Genomic DNA, 19,230 nt, shown 5'->3' with positions numbered 1-19,230 from the left:
GACAACCACCAGTCTGTTTTATGTGTCTGTGGGTTGCTTTTTCTGTAGATTTTATATAAATGGAATCATACAATTTGTGGCTTTTTGTGTTTGACTTCTTTTACTTAGCATGGTATTTTTTGAGATTTCATCAACTTTGTACCATGTACCAGCAGTTCATTCATGTGCAAGGCTTTGTGTCATCTATTGCTTTTATTTCTCAACGCATGGATATCCAGCTATGGAGATTCCTTATTCATTAAGTGGTTATTATATTTTCCTTTTAATTCTTTGAACAAAATTTCCTTTGAACATTTTTTTTTTTCTAATTATTTACTTATTTGGCTGCAGTGGATCTTACTTGCAGTATGTGGGATCTAGTTCCCTGGCCAGGGATCGAACCAGGCTGCCTACATTGGGAACATAGAGTGTTAACCTCTGGGCCACCAGGGAAGTCTTACCTTTGAACATTTTATAAAACTTGCTTTAAGATCTGCTTCTACTAAATCAAATATATTGGCCTACTCAGGCAATATTTATTGCCTCTTTTTTTTGTCTGAGTATGGCAGACATTTTAACGTTTCTTTGCATGTCTCATAATATTTTGTTGAAAATTGGACTACTGAAATTACAATTCTGAAAGATCTGGGTTCTTTACCCCATCCTACCCGCAAAGGGTTATTTTTGTTGAGTTGGGTAGTTGGTTTGGTCATTGCTTGCCCAGACTAATTCTGCAGAATCTGTCTATTCTGCTGTATGCTGCTGCTGGTCTCTTTGCTCAGTTTCTTTTTTATTCTTATTTTTAAGCCTGGATCTCGGTGATTCATCCCTGAGTCTGCATAGTTTGGTAGTCAGTCTGTGATTGGTCAGAAATTGTACTCAAATACCTCAAACTAGTAAGGCTTTTACCCTTTGGGTGAATGTGTTTTTTGCTGGGGAGTGTATTCAAAGTCTAGTCCTTCTTACCTTGCTTTTTTTCCTCCTGTGCCTACGAAGGTCTCATCTGGATGTACAAATAGCCTTCCTATTAATCTTGGGTGGCCTCAGCCTCCAAAGGCTTGGAACAGGGTTTGGATTCCCAGCCAGAGATTGAGACCAAGTTGTGGCAGTAAAAGCACCAGATCCTAGCCACTAGACCAGTGATCAGTGACAAGGGCCCTGGTCCTACAGCTTTGCAGAAAAGAATTTCCAGAAAGACAGAAAGTAGTGAAGCAAGTAAAGTATTTATTAAGAGGAAAAAAGAGTACGGTATATGTGGATAGACACACAGGCAAACTCAGAGGAAGAGTCTCTGAGTCACGCCCTCTTGGCAGTTTACATCATTTATATGGGCATTTCTTCTGGTTTTCCTTTGGGTGGTCATTTTGCTTTGCCTTATTCACAGTCCATATTTGGTATTCTTAGGATCCTTCCATGTGGTACACACATTTCTTAGCCAAGATGGACCCTACCGAAGAGGCATATGGGTAGCTCATCCCTTGACATTGCTCCCCTCTTTGGCCTGCAAGTAGCTTTTCTGTGCATATGTGGTCAGGGAGGTTTTGGGACTTCAGGAATAAGAGATACGTGGTCTGGGCAGGGCCCAGCCTCCTCGCTTAATTGTCCTGTTATTCTTGTCTTGGAGTCTCGGTCAATAGAGAATGAATCTCCAATTGCTTTATGGTGGGAGGTGGGGGTCATGGGTTGGCATCTACCTCATGCTTCACTGTCAGTTAGGGATACATGGGAAGTTTCTGCTGTTTCATTTCCAGGATCTTTATGTTAAATTTCTGGCTAATCTGCTGCTCAGATGATCACCCCAACTAGGACCACAGTCTCAGACTAGCAGAGCTACTGGTTTTCCTGAAGCACTTCCTACCAAGATCACTACGTTTGTTACATATCTCTAGACAGGGTACTCACCCTCTGTGATGGCCCATACTTTGTGGAGTGTGTTTCTCTCTGAAGAAATCCACTTCTTGCCTATCTTAAAAAAAAAAACAAAAACCCTCTGGACATGAGTTTTTTAACCCTTTGCTCCAAATCACGTTAGTCTCTCTGGCAGTGAACCTGCTGGTTTTCATTGCCACCATTATCCTAATAGAACTATTACCTAACTGAATGGAGACGGGACCAACCCTAGGCAAAAATGCCTCACATTGCCACTATTCTTACCCAGAGGTCAACAGTTTTTCAATATATTGTTTGCTTTTGGTTGATTTCCAGAGCCTGTAATAGGTTTAAGTGAAAGCCGCTCAGTCATATCCAACTCTTTGCAAGCCCGTGGACTGTACAGTCCATGGAATTCTCGAGGCCAGAATACTGGAGTGGGTAGCCTTTCCTTTCTCCAGGGGTTCTTCCAACCCAGGGTTCGAACCCAGGTCTCCCGCATTACAGACGGATACTTGACCAGCTGAGCCACAAGAGAAGCCCAAGAATACTGGAGTGGGTAGCCTATCCCTTCTCCAGGGGATCTTCCCAACCCAGGAATCGAACTGGGGTCTCCTGCATTGTAGGTGGATTCTTTACCAACTGAGCTATCAGGGAAGTGTAATAGGTGTAAACACATACATTAAAAAAGAAGAAAAATCTCAAATCACTAACCTAACCTTCCATCTTAGGAACTAGAAAAATGAGAGGAAACTAAACCAAAGCCAGGAGAAGGAAGGAAATAATAAACATTAGAGCAGAGATAAATGAGGTAAGAAATAGAAAAACAATAGAATCAGCAAAACCAGAAGTTGGTTCTCTGAAAAGGTCAACAAAATTGACAGACTTTAGATAGACTGACTATATTTCTCTCCTATGGCTGCCATAACAAATTATCACAAATATGATGGCTTAGAGCAACAAAAATTTATTTCTGTCACAACTCTGGAAGCCAGAAGTCTAAAATCAAGCTGTCAACAGGATTGGTTCTTTGTGGAGGTTCTGAGGGAAGAGAATCCATTCCATACCTCCGCAAGTTTCTTGTGGTTGCTGGTAATCCCTAGCAGTCCCTTGGCATGTAGACTGGCATCACTCTGCTTCTGTTTTCATCTTACTTTTTCCCCTGTCTCTTTTTCTACTGTCTCTTATAAAAGAAAGGATGAGAGTCTTAATTACACATGTAAAGCCCCTTTTTCCAAATAAGATCAGTTTCATAGGTTTGAGGAGTTAAGACATGGATATATCTTTTCTTTTTTTTTTTTTTTTGACTGCACAGGGCTTAGAGGATTTTAGTTGCCCAACCAGGGATTGAACCACCACCCTTGACAGTGAAAAGATAGATTCCTACCCACCGAAGCTCCAGGGAAGTCACAAGACATGGATATATCTTTTATGGGCCACCATTCAATCCACTACACTGATACCTCCCCTCGTCCCACCCCCCCCCCCAAAAAAAAAGATTTAAATTACTAAAATCAGGAATGAAAGTGTGATATTATTACCAGTATTACAGAAATCAGGATTACAAGAGAATACTATAAACAGATACCAATAAATAACCTAGACAAAATGGACAAATTCCTAAAAACACAAACTCAAAACTAACTGAAGAAGAAATAGAAAAATGTAAACGATTTTATAATAAGTAAAGTGATTGAATGGTAGTAAAAAAATTCCACTATAGAAAAATGTAGTACCAGATGGCTTCATAGGTGAATTCTCCCACATATTTGAAGAATTAACAAATTCTTCCAAAAAAGCAGAGGGAGAACTTCCTGACTCGTTCTATGAGGGGAGCATTATCCTGATACCTTCTAATTTTTTCTATGAATATATTGTATATACATGCTTCAAAATTGGTATCATTTTGTTTTCACAAGTACTTTTATCATATAAAATGCATTTTGAAATATTCTTGCCTTTAAATATTACTTGAAAATGTGATTTTAATGACTGCATAGTATTTTATTATATTAACATGCCGTAGATTTTCATGTCCCTTTTTGTCCGTTTCATCTTCCTTTTTGGGCTTCCCTGGTGGCTCAGAGGTTAAAGCATCTACCTGGAATTCAGGAGACCCGGGTTCGATCCCTGGGTCGGGAAGATCCCCTGGAGAGGGAAATGGCACCCCACTCCAGTACTCTTGCCTGGAGAATCCCATGGATGGAGGAGCCTGGTAGGCTAGAGTCCATGGGGTCGCAAACAGTCAGACACGACTGAGCGACTTCACTTCACTTTGTCCGTTTATATAAATCTGTAGTGACGATTTTTTAATACTAATTTTTGTATACCTCTTTGATAACTTCCTTGAGACAGCCTTTAAGAAATGTGTTCCCTGGTCAAAAACAAAGCTTTGTTAATATTTTCCGTATAGACTCATTACCTTCCACAAAGATTATATCAATTTATACCCTGAAAAACAGTGTGCAAAAGTACCTATTCCTGATGTTATCAAAGCTGTGTTTTAAAATTAAATAAATATACCTATAAGAGCAACAGTTTGGATGAATGTAATACTCTTAATTTAATATTATTTTAATTTTTTACTACTGGTAAATTGCACGTTTTTATTTTGTGCTATGTAAACAACTCTTCAGAACAGTTAAAAGTTGAAGAAAAGAATGGATCATTAAATGGATAAGATAGTTAATGCTAAAGATAGTGATGATACATTAACAGAGTTGGAGTTCATATTTTATACCAAACAAACTGACATCCAACATATTTTTATTAAGTACTTATATTCTCTTACATACTACTTTAGATATGGAAGATATAGTACGGTTAGCTCACATTTTCATTGCAGGGCATTCATTCATTGATAATTTAACAGATATTTACTCAGTGCCTTCTGTGTGCCTTTTGTTGGAGATACAACATTTAACAAGATCCAGATGACCTCTGGCCCCTTAAAGGAGAATAAAAATATCAAAATAGTCTTATGCATTGACTACTTATTATTTTCCACTCGTTATATTGATACTAACCTCATTACATACATTATTTTCCTTGATATTAAACTAATATTTGGAAACTGCATTTTGTAGACTTGCATGTGTCTGATCAAACCCATTCATATCAAATAAAATACTAACTTGCTTTTTAAAAGGCCTTTAGGTATTAAAAGTGTGGTGCTTTTGTGATAAGCCTAGAATGAACACACACACACATACACACAAAGCCTCATTCTATTTAAATGTTGTAACACTTTCAGTCTTCAGGCTATTGGTAGTTATGAGTTTAAAAGGCTAAGGAAGCTGATTCCCACTTAGGGCTAAAATTTATTTGTTCTGCTTCTATGAAATTAGAGCTAAGCATAATCATAAATGCCTTTTTAGTTTGGCTTTGATTGCACCTTCTACACAGAGGCTATTAGCACTGTTGCATAAAACTCTAATGGCTCTTGCCAGAGGAGACTGAAAAAGCAGTCAGATGTTGTTGAAGAAGCTCCCTGAATTTTACTTCTTGATTACAGGAAGATTCACTCACCATCTTCATAGATTTCCTGTAAACCAGATAGTTTTCTCTAAGAGATCAAAATCTAACAGAGAAAAACTGGAATGTTTTTACCAAATAGGCAGCATTTAAAATCAGAATGAACCTCTGTATCTCTTTAAAGAAATCTGTTATAGGTACCCTGCATGGAACTTTGGAATAAAAAACAGAAACTTAATTTTTGTCTGATAATTTTAAACCATTACTTAAAAAAATATTTAAGGCACAGTCTGTTACACCTGCAGTCTTACTTAGTGGGTACAAAAATGCTTAGTTGTAACTTTTAGAAGCGGAATCATTGTTCTTACTGAAAAATGGATCCTGTCTTTCTTGACCTTCCTTCCTTCTTTTTTGAATGTCCTGAGCTAATGCTTTTTCTGTGTTCGATTACTGCTGAGCACAGCAGAGCTTGTTGCTGGAACTGACTTCAGTATGGACATGTGAATGTTTATAATAAGAAAAGCCAAATTATTTTCCATGGACTCTATACTTGAAAGCTTTGATACACTGAGTAACGATATGCCTCCCACTGCAACCCCCCTTATACTTGACTACTCTATTAAAATATGAAAACATTTTGCTTTACATGTTTAACTCAGAGCCCGCTTTTATTAAATGTAAAGACCAAAATGTCTATGCTTCTTATCCTTACTGTATTTTTTAGAAAACATTTGTAATCTTAAATCAGCTTTAGAGTACAACTTAAAAACCATTTTAAAACCTACTGAATTGATTTATTAGGAAAACAAAAATAATCAAAATAATGTTAGTCTTAGGTAAGCATTGATAAATACTAAATCAGTTGCTAAGAATTGAGCCACTTTTTAAAATTTAAAATGTGACCAATGTAATTCTTAAGGTTTTCACATGTGCTCAGGCATCATTTCCTCCAGAAAATCTTCCTTAAACCTCCACATTTGTTCCAGTGCCTCTCTACTAGAACCCTGTATAATTAAATCATACTATTACATGCTTGTCTCTAATACTTGGCCAAATTCTTCATGGTTATGTACTCAAATACACACAGATAAACACAGACTCAACCCTTAGCATCATTCTTGGCACAGTGTAGAACCTCAAGAAATACTTTTTGAACTGAACTGTTGAATAATTATTTTTTAACTTTTTTTTATTGGAGTATAGTTGATTAACCATATTGTGTTAGTTTCAGGTGTACAGCAAAGTGATTCAGTTATACATATACATATATCCTTTTAAAAATTCTTTCCCCATTTAATATTAACATAATATAATGTTAGCATATATATATATAGCATATATATAGCATTTATATATATATAAATAAATATATATAGCATAATATAACATAATATTGAGCAGAGTTCCCCTTTGCTATAGAATTAAGTCCTTGTATCATAGTACAAATTAATAGAAAATTCGGGTGCAAAGAAATGTAGCTATGCTATGCTAAGTCACTTCAGTCGTGTCCAACTCTGTGTGACCCCATAGACGCCAGCCCACCAGGCTCCCCCGTCCCTGGGATTCTCCAGGCAAGAACACTGGAGTGGGTTGCCATTTCCTTCTCCAATTCAGGAAAGTGAAAAGTGAAAGTGAAGTTGCTCAGTCGTGTCCGACTCTTAGCGACCCCACGGACTGCAGCCTACCAGGCTCCTCCATCCATGGGATTTTCCAGGCAAGAGTACTGGAGTGGGGTGCCATTGCCTTCTCCGAAGAAATGTAGCTATCATATGTTAATGTACCATATATCTAAGATTGTTCCTGTCAGAGGCTATCTTTGAGCTATAAAAGATCAGACCCCATTCAGTACAACCACTTGTTGTAGTTCAGAAGAGCACCAATCTATTTCCTTTCCATTAATGGTTCTGTATATCCAAGAAATGTGTATTAACTCTTCCCTGAAATTTCAGTTTGAGAAACTTTCAGATTGCCTGTATCTGGAATAATGCTTCCTGAATTAAAACTAAGGCTTTATATTCTTCATCCTAAATACTTTTGGCGTTTCAATACCTCAGTCTCAAAAGTGCACTCAAAAGATGATATTTAAATAACACAATCAAAAGATGAATGTGGGAAAATTCTAGATTCCATTCTAAGTTGGAATGCCAAAAATTCTATTTTCAACAGTCCTATTTACTGACATTTATGGTTTACGTCATAGAAAATTTATGACATTGTTCTGGTTTACGTACCTAAAGATCTGAGTTTCAGTCATGTTAATAGACTTTCTCCTTCCTGTGTCCTCCTTCAGTCTTTTGTCCCTTCACATCTTCTTGCTTCCAGCTATGAAACTATGCCCATATCATCACTTCCTGTTGGTCATCAGGACCACAGCTGAGGAAGAGCCCCATTTTAGTATGGGAGTGGTACAGTTGGTAAACAACAGTCTGCTATTTAACTAAGCAGGAGGCATGCCCTGTGGTGGAGTAAAAACTGAAAGAGTGATGAAACTTTTTACCTTTGAATAATTTAGGAACCTGTTTTTCATGGGCAAAAATTCCTGTAGGCAGGCTCTTAGATTATTTTGATTACATTGTTATATAAATATGTATAAAAAAGCCTAGGTTAAAAATGTATGCTTTTGGCTTTTATACAAGTATAAAACCAAAACAGTTATTTAATCACAAGCAAATCTATAAAATCAGTGAAATTCAAATTGACAATTAATTAAATATAATAGCTGATAATGATCCATTGACCCTAAATTGCTCCTCGAAATGTAAGTTATGATATTCTCTTCAGGGCTGAGTTCTCAGTGCCTGTACTACCTTATGCCTATAGTGACTGTTCTCTCACCACCCTGTTTGCTTTGTTAGTATAGCATCCACTGATGTCATTTTATCTTCACTGTGTTTCAAGTATGTCATTGACATTTTCAATTTACCATCATTTTAAGTTCAGAATCTATTCTCATTAACCTAGGACCACTGGAGTAAAACTGCTAGGCCCACTGTTTGTAAACAAAAGCATTGGCACAGAAATCACATGGCAGTACTCCAATAAAAGATGATCATCTGTATAATCCTGGGTTAAATTATATCCTTTAAAATGATTTATTAAAATGAAAGCAAAAAATGTAAATTCTCACAGATAATCTGTGGACGGCAAAAATTATGTGATTATATCCCCAGCTTCCATTATAAGGAAAGCTACTCTAATTATTTTTGCCTCCAAGTATATATGTGAGTGACAAAATAGATTTGAGACTGGGATGGGGCAAAAGAGATTTCCTAAAGTATATACTCAGGCCAGTATAGTCTTGGTGTGAGTCCCTTGAAGTATGCTGCTTTAATTTACTCACCTTTGTCACATAATTTTACTTGATTGGTAATTCTGCTGTGTTTATTAAAAATGAAGATCGTTTAGCAGAAGGGTGAGATGGAAAATAATGAATGTCTGAGGGACTAAAATTCATGGATATTTAAAAGACAGTTGAAATGATATACATTAAAGCTTTTAAATCAAGTATTTGTGGAGTGCATGAAGTTCCTTACAAAGTTCTGAGATTCCCCGGAGCACAGAGATAAAACATGATCACTAAATAAACAAATAGCAGCAGCAACAACAAATCCTAGGGAGAGGGGAATCTGATTTCTGGGCTTCCCAGGTGGCACTAGTGGGAAAGAACCTGCCTGCCAGTGCAGGAGACATAAGAGATACAGGTTCAATCCCTGGGTCAGGAAGACCCCCTGGAGAAGGGCACGGCAACCCACTCAAGTATCTTTCCCTGGAGAATCCCATGGACAGAGGAGACTGGCAGGCTACAGCCCACAGGGTCACAAAGAGTCAGACACAACTGAAGCAACTTAGTGCAGGACAGAATTGCCACATTATATTTAAATGTCCTATTCTTAACCAAAAACCAGACATATAAAGAAACAAGACGATATAACCCATTCACAGAAACAAAAAGGGGCCAATAGAAACTGACCTCAAGGAAGCCCATACTAGAACTTACTAGACAAAGATTCTATTAAATCACCTACTTATGAATGAAGATCATAAATATGATTAAAGAGCTAAATGAAACCACGTCCAAAGAAATAAAAGAAAGTATGAGAACAATGTTTTACCAAAGAGAATATCAACAAAGAGACAGAAATTATAAAAGGAAACCAAGTAGAAATTTCTGAAGTTGAAAAGTGCAGTAACTGAAACTAAAACACAGAGAAGGATTTGGCAGTAAAGCTGAACCAACAAAAGAAAAAATCCATAAACTTAAAGATCAGACAGTTGAGATGATCCAGTCTGCAAAAGGAGTAGATAATTTAAGTCTGATTTAAAATATAGTGTAAAGTAATTAACCTCCAATTAAAATAAATAAATTTATATTTTTAAAAAAATAAATAAATTATAGTGCCTAAGGCAAACATTATAAAGTTTTGATGGGCTTATACTGTATGAAGATATATCTCTATGATAATTATAGCACAGAAGACGGAGAGTAGAGCTATAAAGGGGCATAGTTTTTGTATCCTGTTGAAATTAAGTTTGCATTAATCCAAACCAGTTTGCTTACGTTAAAGTGTTAACTGTAATCCTCAGGCAACCACTACAAAAATCTTAAAAAGATCTAGTAAAAGAAACAAGGTACTTAAAACAGTATACTATTTTACAGACCTCATGAGGAGATACTATTCTTATCTCTCTATAGATGAGGAAACTGAGGCTTAGAGAGGTTATACAGCTTAAGTACATAATAGAATCAAGACTCAAAACCAAATCTTTCATCAAAATCCTTTATTATAGGTCCTCTATGGGAAATAGGTGAAATTCTTGGGTAGAATATAGAAATATTTAAGCTTTATTATTTTAATAACCGTCTTTTGTAAGTACCATACTCTCTAGTCTCTTATCAGATCAGGAATTTAAATTGGGGTCAGTGTTTCCCCAAAGTGTCGTTGCTAGTTAAGTGGTAGGTCTGAGATTTGAATGCAGGTGTATGTGGTTCAAGGCTTTCTATTGGACCATGCTGCTTTGAGGTTGCAACCCAAATATTGAGATGGTTTTAGCACATTCACAACTAGATGACACATGCTTCTAAGTAACTCAAAGAGGATGATACAGACTTTACAGAAAAGCAGTATTAAATTTTCCTTTCCTGGCTTTGTAATTCACAGATAGAAGCTTTGTTTTCCTCTTTCATAGAACCTGAAGTAACTCAGTGCTTTTAAATAAAATAACCAAGTAAAAATTTAGGTGACGTGTTTCTAATTTTACTTTATATCAATTGACAAACTCAACCATATATTAAATATATTTACAGTGATGCAAATTTAACCCAGGACTTGCTTTGATCTCTTTAAATTTGTAAAAATCTACTTTCTCTTTGCATCCTAGTTAAGTGCAGCTTAAAGTCTTCTCAGAAAGATACACAAATGCAGGCAGGCAGTCATTGTTGTTTTGCATCAGTAAAGGAGGACTAGAATTTCATGATTTAATTTTAAGACAGCTCTTATTTATCATCATCTTGATATTTATATTCTTGACTTTTACCAAAGACTATTTAGAATGCCCATTGCTCTCAGAAAAAGAAGAGTTTGTTTTTTCTAGGCTTCATTAAGGAAACTCAAGAAATTTCAGCATAGCTCTGTTACTACAAAATCTCTGCCCTTCCTGGATCTATATAAGGAGGCCACTGTTTAAAGTTCTTACGTTAGGGGAAATTGCATCAAATGCTTAGAAAAATGACACATTTTCTTTCTCCTAACTCCTAATTAATTTCCCTCTTCAAACAAGTTCCAGGAATTTATACTTTCCTATAAAATAAATGTGTAGTGGAACACCCTATAATTCTAAGCCTCTGAATTTGTCTTTAGGATATCCCAATTTTCCTTTACTATTTTGAGTATTTACTACTGTGAGTTTGTGTTCCAAACTCAACTGATTTTAGAGATCAAGTTGATCAAATGAATAAAGAAAGCAAAAGTAATATATAAAGGAGTACTGTAATATGTAAGGAACATATATATACATATATATATATAATATAAGTAATATATAAGGAATCTGAAAAGAATATGGATGTTCAAAGGCATTCAGAAGCCTTTCAGCTTTTTCAGACTATTAAAATGATTAAAACAAAAGCCCCATGGTTTCTCAATTTAGATATTACAGACTTCTTCCCATAGCAATTGGTACCAAGTAGTCAGAAACAAAATTTGTGCTTAAAAGTTACATTTGAGTGAGTTTCCTACCAAATTTTTGCATGGTGGAGACCACTGAGAATCTCATACTGCCAGATTAACTCATATTTGTATAAACCTTGAAAGAATGCTTATCCTGCCATTTCCGAGGATATATATGAATTCTAATGTATCATTGAATATGAAATTTATGGCTGTGCATGCAGATCTCTATAGGAATAGAAGTTTGTGCACATCTACTGGTTTGAAATTGAACAAACAAGTGTACTTAGAGAACATTCTTGTGCCTTGCTCATGTAAATGCTAGACAGGGCTCAGATGCATCTTTATCATGCATGTCCTTGTCAAACTTATAGTTGTGACACTTTTATTGTAAGCTTTAAAAGTTTTTACCTTACTTTAAATTTATAAGAAATACATGTAGCTTTTGGGTTGTATCTGATTCGGCTTTGAAATAAAAATTGTCTATTTCAAGCTTTTGGATCTGTTTAATTGAAAAGAAGCAGAAATAGTAAGGCAAGCTGTTGAATTATTATCACTTGCACCTAGTGATCTGTATGAATCAAGGGTGACAAGAGTGGAAGCTGCAAAAGCAGGCCCCAATTATAAGAGAGGGGAGGCACTGAAGATTTATTTTGAGAGTGAAGTAGATATAATCAGGCATTTACTTTATCTTAATTGGGTCAGCTTTACTCTGATGAAAAAATAACATGTAGCATGTAATTTACAGACTTAAATTTTAACCAGACACTATTTCCCTTCTCTGAGCTTCACACTTATATATCATACTGTCTCTTGAGCTAAACCATTCTCTTCTCCAACTGCGCTTCTTCTTGTGTTCTTAGCGCAATGTATGATATCCACTCACCTGCCTAGATCAGACACTTGGAAGTAAAGGTTTACTTTCCTCTCTGCCTTTCTTTCAACATCTAATTAATCACTAAATCTTGTTGATTTCATTTCTTACTTATCTACTACCTTCCAGACATCCTGTTTCCTCTGGGTTATTGCAGCAATCTCCTATTGCCCTGTATCTTGCCAACCCATTTCTACAGTGCAGCTAGGAGAATGCTTCCAAACCACGTATTTTACTTGACTGCTAGACTGTGTTCATTAACGACTCATTGCATTTAAACTAAAGTACAAGCAAAGCAAAAAATCTTCTGACTGCATGATCTGGACAGGGCTTACCTCTTGGTTCTTCACTTATTCTCCCCATTTCTCTTCCCTGTTATCCCAACAGTGTACATCTTTTAGTTCTTCCAATATTCCTCCCTTGCCTCTAGGTTTTCACAAAGGCTTTTCCTCTTTCTTGACGTCTATCTGTCCCTCTCCTCCTTGGTTTTGCTAACTCTTGCTTATTAAGATTTTTACTTAATCATTATCTATTCTGGACAGCCCTCTTGTCTTTTTGCTTCATAACTCCTAATGATAGCATAAAATCTTAGCATAAAATAGGCACTTACAATGCCTATTTGTCTTTCCTTTTGGTTTGTTAAGTTCCGTGAAGGGAGGGATCTTGTCTGTTTACCACTGTGTCTTCTGTGCTGAGTTCAGAGTTTGACATACTGGTAGTATTTAATATGTATCTGTTAAACAAATAATATGCCAGTCAGAATTCACATGCTAAAAAAAAAAAAGAAAAATGAGCCCACACTCAAGTCCCATATCAGAAAGGTAAGCCTAATGATGTTATGTAACACTGGTAAAAATTTGTATAAGCTGGAAAAGAAATTAATTTCACAAAACTTTGTCTAATGCAGTAGTTCCAAACCTTTTTAGTAGTGGCATTTTTTATGTGGAATCCCAAGACATAAAACATATATGACTCTGCATCCCTTCTCTCCCTCAAATCCTATTCTCTTGACCACAGGGGTAAACTTACAGGCCAAGCTGGTATGCAAGAGAGAGCATCACACCCCTGCCCCTTCCTCAGGGTTATTGGGCAGATTTTGGCACTTGACCTAAATTAGGTGATCTCTGGGATGGAAGGTGAAAGATAAGTTGAAAATGGCCTATTCTTTCCACTAGGAGACTCAGACCAACTCACAGGGAAAAGCAGTGATGAGAAACTTGGCAGAGTAAAGCTGGGAGTGAGGAGCAGAGGAGAGAGGCAGAGACTGTCCTTGAATTGGGTAGTTCCTGAGCAAGCATCATCTTGTCCTTGTGATTTGTTTACCTGAGCCAACAAACTCCCATTTTGTGCAAGTTACTTTGAGTTGAATCTTTGTTATCTGCAGTTAAGAGACTCCTTACTAAAGGGTGATAGATGGTAATTGTAGCTTATATCAGCCCTTCCAGTAGGCAATTTAGAAGCATCCTCCTATCTGCAGTGTGCAAATGAGTTGGTGGGAGGGACAACTGTATGCCGAGCAATAGGAGATTGCAGCAATAATCCAAATGATATAGTTACTAAGTACTGTGATAGATAGCGATAAAGTACTCGGTGTGATAAGGATAAGTACTGTGATGGAAGAGTTTTTATAAAGCATTTTCAAGCTCTCTCCTTTTTTTCCCAGTAATTTAATTGTTTTAAAGAACTAATTCTTTTTAATTATTGGATTTTTATTCAAGTCCATATATGCAATCTACCTACTAAACACAAACCAGGTTGAGACAGTACTACCCAGAATTGCTTTGAACTTCATCTCTCAGCACCATCACTGGTTCAAACAACTGTAGTTAACTTGAGGCAGGGGTAGAGCCAGTCATAGGGTAATCATCCACTTCTTTTGCTTTGAATTCTAACCATTTCTTAAGTTTTGTACCTCCTGCATTAACTTTATGAACACGAGCAATAATACACCTAGGCCAGAAGGCCTCCAGCTATCTTATCCTTATCAACCAGAAAAATTGGTACGTGGGTAAGTTAATAAATTCTGTAACCCTATAAAATTTGGGGAGTTCTGGTTGGGTTCCCAGAATTCTTAATATTCTCATCATGTTCTGGTGAACATGATGATATGATGAAAGAAATATTTTAAAATTAATCTCTGTCTGGTAGAAGAGACTTCCAATCACTTGACCCACCTCCTACCTAATGTAAATTCGTTAAGCCTCGTTTGAATTGCTGAAGCCAAGAGATGCCTTTACTGTGTTTGGTACATGATTAATGGTACGTTTTTCTCTTAACTGGAATACAGTGAGAATAGCTTGCCTATGGGCTTCTGAGGTAGCACAATGGTAAAGAGTTCGCGTGCTAATGCAGGAGACGTGAGAGACTCAGGTTCAACCCCTGGGTTGGGAAGATCCCCTGGAGTAGGAAATGGCAAACCACTCCAGTATTCTTGCCAAAAAATTCCATGGACAGAGGAGCCTGGCATGCTATAGTCCATAGGGGTTGCAAAGAGTTGAACACAAGTGAGCAACTCTGTGTGGGTGCACATGGGTGCACGTGTGTGCGTCCACACGTGCACACACATACACACAGAGACACACACACGCAGAGTGCCTATAAGCTGGCTAATTCAGGGCATTTTTGTTGCTATATTAAACTCTGTAGAGTAAAGCATTCTTTCATTTATTCTATAAATGTCTTTGAGCATCTGCTATCTGCCAGGCTCTGTGCCTGAAAAAGACTTAATCCATGACTTGCAGTAATACCCATGCAATATACAAATTATAGAAACACTAAGGAGGAACTGGTTAAATCAGTTTTGTAAAGCATTTGCAATATTAGTAAGCCATTAATAAATATTAATTGCCTGTTAGCCATCATTATTACTATTTGAGTAGGTGAGAAAAGGGGAATGACATTGCAGGCTAAGAGAATAACTTAATTGGAAACGTGATAGTAAATGTCATTTTCCAGAATGACTTGTTGTGGTTGGGATATGATTACAGTACAGACAACAGTGATGAGAGATGATACTGATGAGAGGTAATTTGGGACTAGATTATAAAGGATCTTAGATACCAGCTAAAGAATTTTTTCAAAATGTATAGTGGGAGCTTAAAATTTTGGGGGGTAGCACCACTTTTTCTTTCTAGTCTGATGTTCAGATTTTCTTTTTTTATGGAAAATTTCCCATATACACCAAAGTAAAAATAGTAATATAATGACCCCCATGTATTCATTACTCAGCTTTAATGATTATCAATATGTAACCAGTCCATTGAAGACTTTTTTTGACATTTTTTTAAAATTTGAATTTATTTATTTTAATTGGAGGCTAATTACTTTACAATATTGTATTGGTGATTTTTAAGCAAAGCAAAAAAGGTGACTAACACTGTGCCATTCCCTTACATTAGTTGATCTTTACAGTGTCCCGTGGAGTATGTGGTATTCCCACGTTCCCTATTTATAGACGAGAGAACCATCAAAATAATGAAATAAAAGTTCTGAGATTCTAACCCATATCCAGCTTATTTTCAGAACTCAAGTTCTTTCCCATGCTGCCTTTATACCTCTGAAGTAGAGCATGGTTCTCAGTTGCTCATCTGGCTACTTGATATATTGGTGCTATTGACCCCATTCACGATGGATTTCTACCTCCAGTCACTGTGCTGGAGTCACAGGGTCACCAGGATCTAAGTCTATGTAAATATTCAACCTAATCAGCTAAAATGACTCTTCATTTAGTCCAGTGGTTGTCAAAGTATGGTCCCCAGACCACCAGCAGCAAGTTGTTAGAAAATACAAATTCTCAGGCCCCACCCCCAATCTACTCAGAAACTATGGGGGTGGCAGTGCATGGTGCCTGTATTCCCATTTGCTATGTTAAATAAAACGCTCCAGTGGTTTCCTGCAAACACAAGGTTATGACTATCTACCAAGAGCATTTCTAAAGCAAAAACCTCATATCAGCTGTATGTTCATTTTTTAACAAGTTCATGAAAAGTAGTCGTAAGGTAAGAATTGTTATTCAGACTTAACACCAGCAGTCTCTCTGGGGATGTTACATAACCTCATGGAAAGAAATCTTAAGGAATTTGCACTGTCTATATTTATAGTGCTTGCTGGTGCCATCTAGTGGTTTAAGCACAATGAAATTTGCAGTTTTATTACTGCTTTGAGGACACAATTTGTGGTTTGAGTCAGTTTTATAGTGAATGTTTAATTAAATAACCAAAGTAAGAAAAAAATATTTTTCCTTACTATAAAACCTCCATTGAGAATTCTTAGATATAGCACCAAAACACAAGCGAAAAAAATAGTTAAATTAGGCCACAACAAAATTTAAAACTTTTGTACATCAAAGGACACTATTGATAGAGTGAAAGGGTACCCCACAAAGTGGGAGAATATATTTGAAAATCATATATCTAGTAAGATGTACTTAGTCGCTCAGTTTTGTCTGACTCTTTGCAACTCTTCGGACTGTAGCCCTCTAGGCTCCTCTGTACATGGAATATTTCAGGCAAGAATACTGGAGTGGGTTGCCATTTCCTTCTCCAGGAAATCTTCCTGACCCAGGGATCAAACCTGTGCCTCCTGTGTCTCCTGCGTTACAGATGGATTCTTTACCCTCTGAGCCATCGGGGAAGTCCATCTAGTAATATATATGTATCCAAATATATAAATATGTGCTAAGTCATTTTAGTCATGTTCAACTCTTAGCAACCCTATGGACAGTAGCCCACCAGGCTCCTCTGTCCATGGGATTTTCCAGGCAAGAATACTGGAGTGGGTTGCCATGACTTCCTCCAGGAGATTTTCCCCACCCAGGGATCAAACCCGTGTCTCTTACTTCTCCTGCATTGACAAGCAGGTTCTTTACCACTAGTGCCACCTGGGAAGCCCAAATATATAAATAGTACCCAAATATATAAAGAACTCTTGCAACTCAACAACAAAAAGACAAACAACACCAATTTAAAAAATGAGTGGAAACTGTTATATATTTAAAATGGATAACCAGTAAGAGCCTATCCTATAGCACAGGGCACTCTGCAATGTTTTGTGGCAGCCTGAATGGGAGAGGAGTCTAGGGGAGAATGGATACATGTATATGTGTGGTTGAGTCGCTTTGCTGTCCACCTGGAACCATCACAACATTGTTAATGGGCTATACTCCAATATAAGATGAAAAGTTTTGAAAAAGTGTGTATTGGTGGGCTGCCGTTTATGGGGTCGCACAGAGCTGGACACGACTGAAGTGACTTAGCAGTAGCAGTAGCAGACATTTCTTCAGAGAATATATACACATGGCCAGTAAGCACCTGAATAGACACTCAACACTATTAGTCATTAGAAAAATGCAAAATCAAAACCACAATGAGATACCACTTGGGCAGCTCGAATAATTAAAAAACAAAACAAAACAGAAAATGGCAGATGTTGTTGAGATTGTGGAGAAACTGGAACCTTTATATATTGCTGATGGGGAAGTAAAACAGTGCAGCCACTGTGGAAAACAGATTGTCTGTTCCTTAAATAGTTAGACATAGAATTTCCATCAGGAGACCCAGCAATTCCACTACTAATTATATACCTAAGAGAACTGGAAACAGGTGTTCAAACAAAAACTTGTACACAGATGTCCACAGAGCATTATTCATAATAGCTAAAAAGTGAAAACAACCCAAAGATTCACCAACTAATGAATAAATAAACAAAATGTGGCATATCCATAAAATGTAATATTTTTCAGCCATAAAGTGAAAGTTGTTCAGTCATGTCCAACTCTTTGCAACCCCATGGACCATACAGTCCATGGAATTCTCCAGGCCAGAATATTAGAGTGGGTAGCCTTTCTCTTCTCCAGGGTATCTTCCCAACCCAGGGATCGAACCCAAGTCTCCCGCATTGCAGGGGGATTCTTTACCAGCTGAGCCACAAGGGAAGCCCGAGAATACTGGAGTGGGTAGCCTATCCCTTCTCCAGGGGATCTTCCAGACCCCAGGAATCGAGCCGGGATCTGGCACTGCAGGTGGATTCCTTACCAACTGAGCTATCAGGGAAGCCATAAAATGATGTACTAATTCACTGATGAAACTTGAAAATATGTTAAATGACAGAGGCTGGCACAAAAAACCACATATCATGTGATTTCATTTATATGAAATGTCCAGAAGAGGCAAATTCATTGAGTTAGAAAGTAGATTAGTCGAAGATACAGAGAACAGACTTGTGGACATAGTGAGGGAAGGAGAGAGTGGGATGAATGGAGAAAGTAGTATAGATCTATATACACTACCATGTATAAAACAGATAGTTGGTGAGAAGTTGCTGTATAACACAGGGAGCCCAGCAAGGTACTCTGTGGTGTTCTAGAGGGGTGGGGTGGGGTGGGGGGAGGGGAGGGAGACCCAAGAGACAGGTGAGATATATGTATATGTATATGTATATGTATATGTATATGTATATGTATATGTATATAATTGTGGCTGGTTTGAGTGGTTGTATGACAGCAACCAATACAACATTTATAGTGTTGTAGCAATTTTCCTCCACTTAAAAGAAGAAGAAAGTAGGTTAGTGGTTGCCAGAGATGGAGAGAAAGGTAGGAATGGATGTGACCACTTAATGGGTATGGGATTTCTTTTGGAAGCAATGCAGATGCCCTGGAATTAGGTAGTAGTGATGGTTGTACAACATCGTGAGTGTACTGAAAGTCAATGAATTGCACACTTTAAAATAGTTCAGTGGTGACTTAAATGTGTGAATTTTCCCTGGTTTTAAGAATCTCTGTTGATTTGCAAGAACCTTTATTTTTATTATTATTGATGTATTGATATATTTTCCCATCATTGTTGCTAATGTGTATGTATTCTATTT

General features: G+C 37.1%; 1 protein-coding gene across 4 annotated transcripts in view; it reads left to right on the top strand.

Annotated features, from left to right (window-relative positions):
- FCHSD2 (FCH and double SH3 domains 2) overlaps positions 1 to 19,230 on the top strand; it is a 237,908-nt gene that overhangs the window by 145,353 nt on the left and 73,325 nt on the right. The gene's annotated exons all lie outside the window — the stretch shown is intronic.

This window comes from Bubalus kerabau, chromosome 15 (genome assembly GCF_029407905.1).
Source record: "Bubalus kerabau isolate K-KA32 ecotype Philippines breed swamp buffalo chromosome 15, PCC_UOA_SB_1v2, whole genome shotgun sequence".
Taxonomy (NCBI): domain Eukaryota; kingdom Metazoa; phylum Chordata; class Mammalia; order Artiodactyla; family Bovidae; genus Bubalus; species Bubalus kerabau.
The sequence above is the reverse complement of the archived record's forward strand: the minus strand, read 5'-3'. Positions and strand labels throughout refer to the sequence as shown.